The sequence below is a fragment of the Syngnathus floridae genome, unplaced genomic scaffold (genome assembly GCF_059516105.1).
Source record: "Syngnathus floridae isolate MCC-2025c unplaced genomic scaffold, RoL_Sflo_1.0 HiC_scaffold_26, whole genome shotgun sequence".
NCBI lineage: Eukaryota > Metazoa > Chordata > Actinopteri > Syngnathiformes > Syngnathidae > Syngnathus > Syngnathus floridae.
The window spans coordinates 64,814-73,089 of record NW_028284055.1 but is presented as its reverse complement, the minus strand read 5'-3'; the positions used below and the strand labels follow the sequence as shown (position 1 = coordinate 73,089).

The 8,276-nt window shown below is 52.0% G+C and overlaps 1 long non-coding RNA gene across 1 annotated transcript; it reads right to left on the bottom strand.

Annotated features, from left to right (window-relative positions):
• Window positions 1–1,041: 1,041 nt before the first annotated feature.
• LOC148378820 (uncharacterized) lies at window positions 1,042–1,716 on the bottom strand. The gene is made up of 2 exons (XR_015855599.1): window positions 1,617–1,716; window positions 1,042–1,247 (listed from the first exon to the last, which is right to left on the bottom strand). It is a non-coding gene; the product is annotated as an uncharacterized LOC148378820 (long non-coding RNA).
• Window positions 1,717–8,276: the final 6,560 nt, after the last annotated feature.

Here is an 8,276-nt window from a genome sequence, read left to right as displayed (position 1 = left end):
AAGTAGGCGTCGACGTCACGTCCGCGTCACGTGACCACGACGTGGCAGACGTCATATAGCAACCGCTGTTTTGTTTAGTAGACTTACAGTTGTTATGCATTGACATAATGGCGCACACACCAAATAGATTTAAATAAATTAAATAATTCTTCTGCCCACTCTCTTTTAAACAAGTTAACTCTCCCCGCGGATTTGAATTCCGGCGAAAGTTACGCCCATCGACGTCACGTATGTCACGTGACCACGACGTGGCAGATGTCATATAGCAACCGCTGTTTTGTTTAGTAGATTTACAGTTGTTATGCATTGGCATAATGGTGTGCACTCAAAATAGATTTAAATAAATTAAATATTTCTTCTGCCTACTCCCTTTTAAACAAGTTAACTCTGCCCACGTCCATTGACGTCTTGTCTGCGTCACGTGACCACGACGTAGCGACGTCATATAGTAACCGCTGTTTTGACCAGTAGACTTAGTTATTATGCGTTGACATAATGGCGCACTGGTTAGCATGGCCACCTCTTTAAGCATGATGATGCGGGTTCGACGCCTGATCAATGTTAGCATGGAGTGAGCTGAAGTGCATGGTGCTGAAGATTTGAATCTTTGAAATGCGCTGAGGTCTGACAAATCAGGCAGAATGGTTTGCCATCACGTTCAACAAAAAATAGAAACTTTCCCACTCTGATTAAAACGTCCTGTGTTCATCTACGTATTTTCGTTTTGCTGTGCATCTTTTCCCTGCCATTTCGAGAGCCCAATTGACACTCATAGTTTAAAGAAATGTGTTTGCCCATCCTACTTTGTGGAATTTCACCACATGCGCTTTTGACCAAAATACCAAATTGAACTCAAGTGAAGCCAACACGCACAACCCCCCCCCCCCACACACACACACACACACACACAAATGTTGATATGAACATAAAAGAGCCGCATGCGGTTCGGGAGTTGCGGCTTGGCCAAACCTGTACTATACAACTTTATTTGTATAAAATTTTCACAACAGCTGTCACACAAACAAAGCGGGAAAAACCGAAGACGTGCGTGTTCCGCCCACGCTGGATTTATTTGCACCTTTGAAAAGACACCGTATTGCCGCAGATGTGGCAAAGAGTACTTTTGGGCATCTGAGACGGAAGGATGTCCAAAGCATCACGTCACCTGCTCTGGTAGGCATGGTGGTGGGACGTTGAGGTAAACCGCTTTGGGGTTGGCTGAATCTTTGATCGCAGGATGCCACACACTTGAAGACAGAAGCAGAAAAGCAGAGCTAAATGCAAAATGTACTCACCGGTGACTCCAATTTTTTTCCCCCCTGAAGAAACAGCTGGACGGGTGGCCCCGGCTGGCCAGTGGGACTCTTGTTATTCTGACCCTTTTTAGTGCGCGTTTGGGGCAACAACCGTTTTTTGTGGCGCTCTCTTCTGGTTCAAAAGTGCCCTGCATGTGAATTTGCTTTTCCTGCCTTCTGATTGGATGAGCGCCGGTGTGACGCGGTGCCTCTGTCACCGTGGCGGGGGGTATACGTTGGCATCGGAGCGTCTGCCAACGTCTGAGACCGGCTGGCAGTGTATCGGAGGTGTCGAGTGCGGTGCCGCTGGAGCTCACTCACCAGCTGGTGTTAGGGCCACAGAATGAAGGCCAAGGAGAAGAATAGAAAGAGAAACAGAAACTTCTCCTCCAATTGTTTGATTTGTCTCTTCTGAGCTTCGATGAATTCTTTCAGCTCTTTGTTCCTCTAGGACGGACAAATGGAAAGTGGCATTCAAAAGCCAGTAAGCGTGCAAGTAAGTGCCGGGCTGGCTTTGGGCCCTTACCTGTTGCGCGCTGTGCAGCAGATCCATTCTCTCTTGGAGGATGCAAGCGTCGCGCTCCCTCAACTCGCACATCAGGGCTCGCTTCCATTGGTCCACGGCGCTCCTAAGCTCTTCTCTCTGATCCGCCGTCAGCACGTCATTCACGCCAGCGTGGCTGGCTTTTTCGCCGTCCGTGGCGGGGCAGTCCCGCTGCGGTAGCGCCTCGTACAACATGGCCTCCAGCTCCAGGATCCTCTGGGCCGCAATCCTCGTCCATCAGTGGTCCGGCGGGAGATTTGAGGGCGGCTTACCTTATGAGCCTGGTCCATGGAACACTTCCTGAAGTCCAACTCTTCATCCAGGTAGCCCTTCTGCTTGCAGAACATATCCTAGCACAGCTCAAGGTCAGAATTGTTGGGGCACATTGCCGGAGTTCCCCTTGGCTGATGTCGCGTGTCTGTCTACCTTCTCACTTTCAATGTCCAACATCTTCTGTTGAAGTGCTGACTTGGTCACTTTGATGTATTCTAACCACTGAGGAAAGGCTGCTGTCACATAAGCAGAATGCGAGAGCGTGCGTGGACGTGCGCGTTACCTTCTCGGCTAGGGTGAGAAGGGTCCTGGCGTGAATCACGACCACCTGCTCCTCGTTGGTGAGATTCTGCAAGAGCCCAAAGGCACAGCGTCAACAAGCTTCTTTCAGCGCAAAGCCTTCCAAAAGTCACATTTGAGCCGCCGAGTCTCGTGGAGTGCGAACATAAGGAGTTCGACATACACTTACGGCGTTATAGCCCAGGATGTCCAGCTTCTTCATCAGATCACTGATGACGATGTCCGGGGGAAAGGCGCAAGGAGCAATGTAAGGTGTTCTGGGACCTCGGGTTAAGGTTAGGGTTGCGAGGGACGCCTTACGTACGCTCACGCCCTCGGCCTCGCAGTAGATCTGCAAAGGGCTGAGGCCGTCTGGGAAACGGACTTGCAGAAACTTCAAGACGGGGGAGCGCCACTCCCTCTCCTGAAAGGCAGAGGCATGCATCCGTCCGTCCGTCCGTCCGTCACATCTCTGGCCTCAACACGCTTGTGCGAGTCTTCCCACCTCCAGCTCCAGGATGCGGAACTCAAGCAGTTCGTTTTGGTCTCGGATATCCTGGATGTGCTCTTTCAGACGCGCTTCTTCCGCCTCCATCCGCCTGACCTGAAAAGACAGTCAGACCTCATCTGCGGGGCTTCCCGACAGGTGTGACGCCAAGCGACTCCGCCCAGCGCCTTTCTTTCCGTCACCTTTTCGGCCAACTGCTGATTGCTCTGACGCAGCAGCTGCTTCTCCTCCACCCACTTGACATTCTAGAAGAGACAAACGCGTGGACAGCTTTGGAATGTTGTGTCATTTTCATCCACAAATTCTTTGGTTGACTGGAAAATGACATTTGCTTTTCTCCGCATTTTCCCAGCCACGTTCGGGGGGGGGGGGGGTTGGTCCAGTAATGCCAGACGGATGAGTGACTGAAGAATGTAGCTATTTTGTCTGAGAAAAAGGTGTGCTCATTGATGAGCTTACCTGTCCTTGTTGCTTCAGCGCTGACTCCAGATCTGCTACTCTGCTTTGATAGTGACCCATTTCTACCATCAGCTTTTCTCTGGTCTGAAAGGAGGAGGAGGGAGGCTCCTCCTCCTCCTTTCAGACCAGAGAACACCCGAGGCTGGGTGAGAACGGGGAGGCTGCGACCCGGCCGGGGGTTGCGGGAAGGGGCGCCACCTTGATCTCCTTCTCGGCGTCGTAGTCCCCTTTCGCTGGTCTGGGCTAGCAGAGCGTAGGCTCGTTGCAGCGCTTGATATTCTTGCGTCAGCTGGCGGTAGCGAAGCTCCGCCTCTTCATGCACACACCAATGCAACACAGCACTAGTACCAGAATCAGTCAGACCGGCGACAAAGCACCCGCGACGCAAAGACGAGTCCGATTCCAGGCTGAAGAGGAATGTTTGGTGCCAATACGCTGGCAGAAATGGCGGGCTACCTCTTCGGGTTCCGTGTCGGGGGTTCTGTCGGTGTGAAAAGACAAGGACGATCCGTCCGAGTCCACCAACACGTCTTCGTCGTAGCCGTAAAATGTTTCGATGACCTGCGGGCGCGGAAGCAAACATCTCTCTGAACAAACTGAAGCGACACCTCACGATGAATCGACGAGAGGAACGATAGCGAGAAAAAGGCCATTTCATCTTGCGCAACACCAAGCAGCCGCAAACAAACAGACTCACCTTGCAGGACCTCACGCTTTGTTCCTCCTCAGAGATTCTCGACGTCGGTATCGTAGCAGCAAATCTCTCTCCTGTCGACACAAATAATCCGCCTTTGAGATTCTTTGGATGCAAAGGGAACGAACGGCTCCGGCGCAGAAACAAACGCGACTCACAATGACATTTCTGACATGAGCTCCTGTCTCCAGAGCCTGAAAAACACGTCACCGGCGATGATTGGAGGGACGCTCGTCTTTTCCAAAAGTGACAACTACAGGATGTGTCAGGGTTTTCCAGATTATCTTTATCGTATCATTGTGTTGCTTTGACTTTGACTGCGACCTGTAATAAATAATATTATTTATCCCTATCGCTTATCCCTTCCTACACAAAGTCGTAAAACACCCCTTGCTATGTTTTGACTAGAGGTCAAGGGCTTCCTCTATTCAATCCACTCTTACACCCACCCTGTTTCTCTTAATTAAAATGCTCGTGCAGGAGCCGAGAGTCAGACTTCATTCGTACAACGGATGGACTCTCCACCTGCAGGTGTCCAAAAGAACTTACTTGTCTCCCGTGTGGTTCTTGCAAAATAAGTTGGAGCGAGCGCAACTCTAACAGGGTGCATTTTGCCACTAGCTGCCTACGGACAATGACGTCGCGCTCGCGGCTCATGGTTGACGGGCTGAGCAGCCGGGCAAGTCCGTCGTTTTCAGCGCACAGCGAGTGGCAAAGGCGCTGACAAAACGGGAGCTTTGAGCTGCTGAAAACGGCAAAACAAGTCTAAAGCGTGTTCAAACGCGTGCGCACAATGCTCCTGCTTGAAAGGTCGGAATTTAAGGGGCCAATTTTTTGGATGGCGGCCGCCGGCCAAGCTTTGGACGGAAAAGGTTTCCTGGCGACAGCGAGCGAGCGCGGCGCTGCCGTACGTGCACCGAGTCGCCTGCCTGAAGACCTTGGACAAGTCGTCGATGATGTGCCGCTGCTCCACAACTTGAAGGAACTCCATTTCACCGTCCTGCTGGCCGCAACCGCGGTCCAGGTCATTGAGCGAACTAGGCCTTCTCTGTGGAACACAAATGCAGTGGACTCTGTTGGCACGCCGCCGTTGTCCGCGTCGACTTACCAAGCTTGCCATCTCCTCGTTCTCCTGGGTGACAAAGCGCACTTTGTTTTCAAGGCGACACAGCACCAGCGAGAGTTCTTCATTCTTCCTGCTCAGGCGTTTGTTTTTGTACAGGAGTGGCAGAAACTGGCTTTCTGTTTCTCTCAGTCGCTTTAGCTGCAAGCATGAAGTGCGGGATGTGAAAGACGCACAACACGCGGGCCAGAACGTATCCATTCCTTTTGCATCGGTTTGAACGGAATCGTGGCTTTGGCTCCCAATAAAAGACATCTACCAGGCAACCGACTCGCCGCGCCGCTCAACTAATAAGCAAGCGCAATGGGTGCCTCGCTGGATGGCGCGCATCAAACGTAGCGCAAACCTTCAAGCGTGCCGTCAATAAATTACCAGTTCATTGCGCTCTTCAGAAAGCAGGGCGTTTCGATCCTCCAGTTTCCTGATGACTGCGCTGAGCTCAGCGATTTTCAGATGAAACCGTCGCGTGTCCCGATCCTCCTGAGACTGAAAACGCCCCGCAACACACACACACAAGCACTCGTTCAAAGTTCAAAACTGTTTTTGTGCTACCTTCCTCCAGCAACGAACTAAGTCATGCGTACTGCAAGTGTGTGATGAGGTGGCTTACGCAATGAAGAGGATTGCTAGTAGCGGCGTTGACCCCACTTCCAGGGTAGTTTAGGCCCGCCCTTTGGGAATCCCTCAGGGCAGCGATCTGCTGCTCGGCAGCCTGAGTCTGCAGCTGAAGGCGGTGGACGTGGCCGGCCCCAGGGCTTCATCCAAAACACTAACCGCTCTGTCTTTCAGCTTGATCTCATCCGTCTGGATGTACAAACGGGGAGCGCTCAGGCAGGCGGGCAAACTCATTTGCCAGAATTGTGACAAAAACAAAGAGAGCAACCGGCCAATTTTTTTCTTGAATCGACTAGAACACCTTTGCTGTGACAAAAGCGAAGCGAGCAACCGGACATTTTCTTCTTGTGAAATAGAATAGAATAGAATGCCTTAGGTGTCATTGCACTGCAGGTATACAACGAAATTGGGAACATAGCCACGCACCGCGCATCTGATCAGTCCTACCAGTCGGCGGATCTCCCTCTCGCAGTCTCTCTTGGTTCGGCTCAGCTCCTCCCGATGCTGGTGATGAGCCGATCGGAGCTCGGCCGCTCGGGACTGCCAGGCCTGCTGGGCCGCTGCCAGGGCTTCTTCCGCGCTCCTGGTGGAGGCGACACCGCTCGGTCTCCCGACACCGCTGCGTCTCCTCCACCTCCGCCAGCAAAGCGCCCCCCCTCCTCACCTGAGCAGACATTGCGCCACACCGGGCCGTTGAGACCGCAACGGAGCGCCGCGACGCTTACTGGGGACAAGCTACACAATACGGTAGCGGCCGCATCGAAGCCCGACGTGGCGTGCGGATAGTCAGACACGGATAGAGCGGATCACCTTGTCCATGGAGCCGTCCCTCAGGCTGAGGACCAAGGCATTCAGTCGCTGGATCTCTCCATCTTTGATTTTGATCACTCTCATCAGCTCCATTTCATGCTGCCGCAGTAATGTCTCCCTGGTAATGGCTAACTCTTTCTGCTTCTCCTCATGGAGTTTGCTTTTGAGTTCCGTCATGGCGGCGGTGGCACGGTGGTGCTCCGCCCGCAGGTCCTGACTTCTCTCTCTCTCCAGACAGCTGACCTGACATGACTTAGACTTAGACAAACTTTATTGTCATCTTGTCTGCACATGGTGCATACAAAACGAAATTCCGTTGCATACGTCTTACAACAAAGTAGTGATATTGCAGTTGAATAGAAGTAACATACCCTATGAAAATATATATATATACATATATACTATATATATATATATATATATTAAAAATAAGTATAAAGTGCAGCAGTGATAATTATGCAATAGTGCAAGTAGGCAAAACAGTATTCAAGAGTGTGCAGAGGAATGCTAAACCATGTATTAAACTTCTATTTAAAGGGTTTATACAAGTTCAGTAAAGTTGGTAGTGCGAGATAGTGCAAGATAGAGGTCCGTAGTGTCATAAAGTACAGTTCTGTGAATGTGTGATGCAGAGTTCAGTTTAGAGCTCAACAGTTCTAGTGTTCAACAGTCTGATGACAGCAGGGAAAAAGCTGTTGCAGAACCTGGTGGACCTGCAGCGGATGCTGCAAACCTCTTCCCAGAGGGCAGCAGGGAGAACAGTCCATGGTGGGGGTGTGATGGGTCATTGATGATGTTACGGGCACGGGACATGCAGCGCTGAGATGAAATGTCCTGAATGGAGGGAAGAGGAGCCCCTATGATCCTCTCTGCTGTCCTCACCACTCTCCTCACGTTCTTCCAATCGGAGGCGGTGCAGCCTCCACACCACACAGAGAGACAGCTTGTCAGAATGCTCTCTATGGTGCTCCTGTAGAACGTCCTCATGATGGGTGGGGGCAGGTGGGCTCTCCTCATCCTCCGCAGGAAGTACAAGCGCTTCTGTGCCCTCTTGACCAGTGCCGTAGTGTTCATAGTCCAGGTGAGGTCTTCTGTGATGTGGACCCCCAGGAATTTGGTGGTGCTGACCACCTCCACAGCTGAGCTGTTGATGATCAGTGGAGCGTGGTGAGGCTGTTTTTTCCTGAAGTCGACGATGATTTCCTTCATCTTCTCCTCATTCAGGATCAGGCTGTTTTCTCTGCACCAGCCCACCAGCTGCTCCACCTCCTCTCTGTAGTCCAGGTCGTTGTTGTCTCTGATGAGCCCCACCACCGTTGTGTCGTCTGCTGACTTCACGATGTGATTGGTGGTGAACCTGAGGACGCAGTCGTGTGTCATCAGGGTGCACAGCAGGGGGCTCAGGACGCAGCCCTGAAGGGAGCCTGTGCTGAGGGTGATGACATCAGAGGTGTTCTGTCCGACCCGGACTGACTGAGGTCTGTTGGTGAGGAAGTCTAGCAGCCAGTTGCGAAGGGGGGTGTTGAAGCCCAGGTGTTCCAATTTTCCTACCAGATGCTGTGGGATGATGGTGTTAAACGCTGAGCTGAAGTCCAGGAACAGCCTCCGCACATGGGTGTTCTTCTCCTCCAGGTGAGCCAGGCTCAGGTGAAGAACGGAGGAGATGGCGTCCTGAG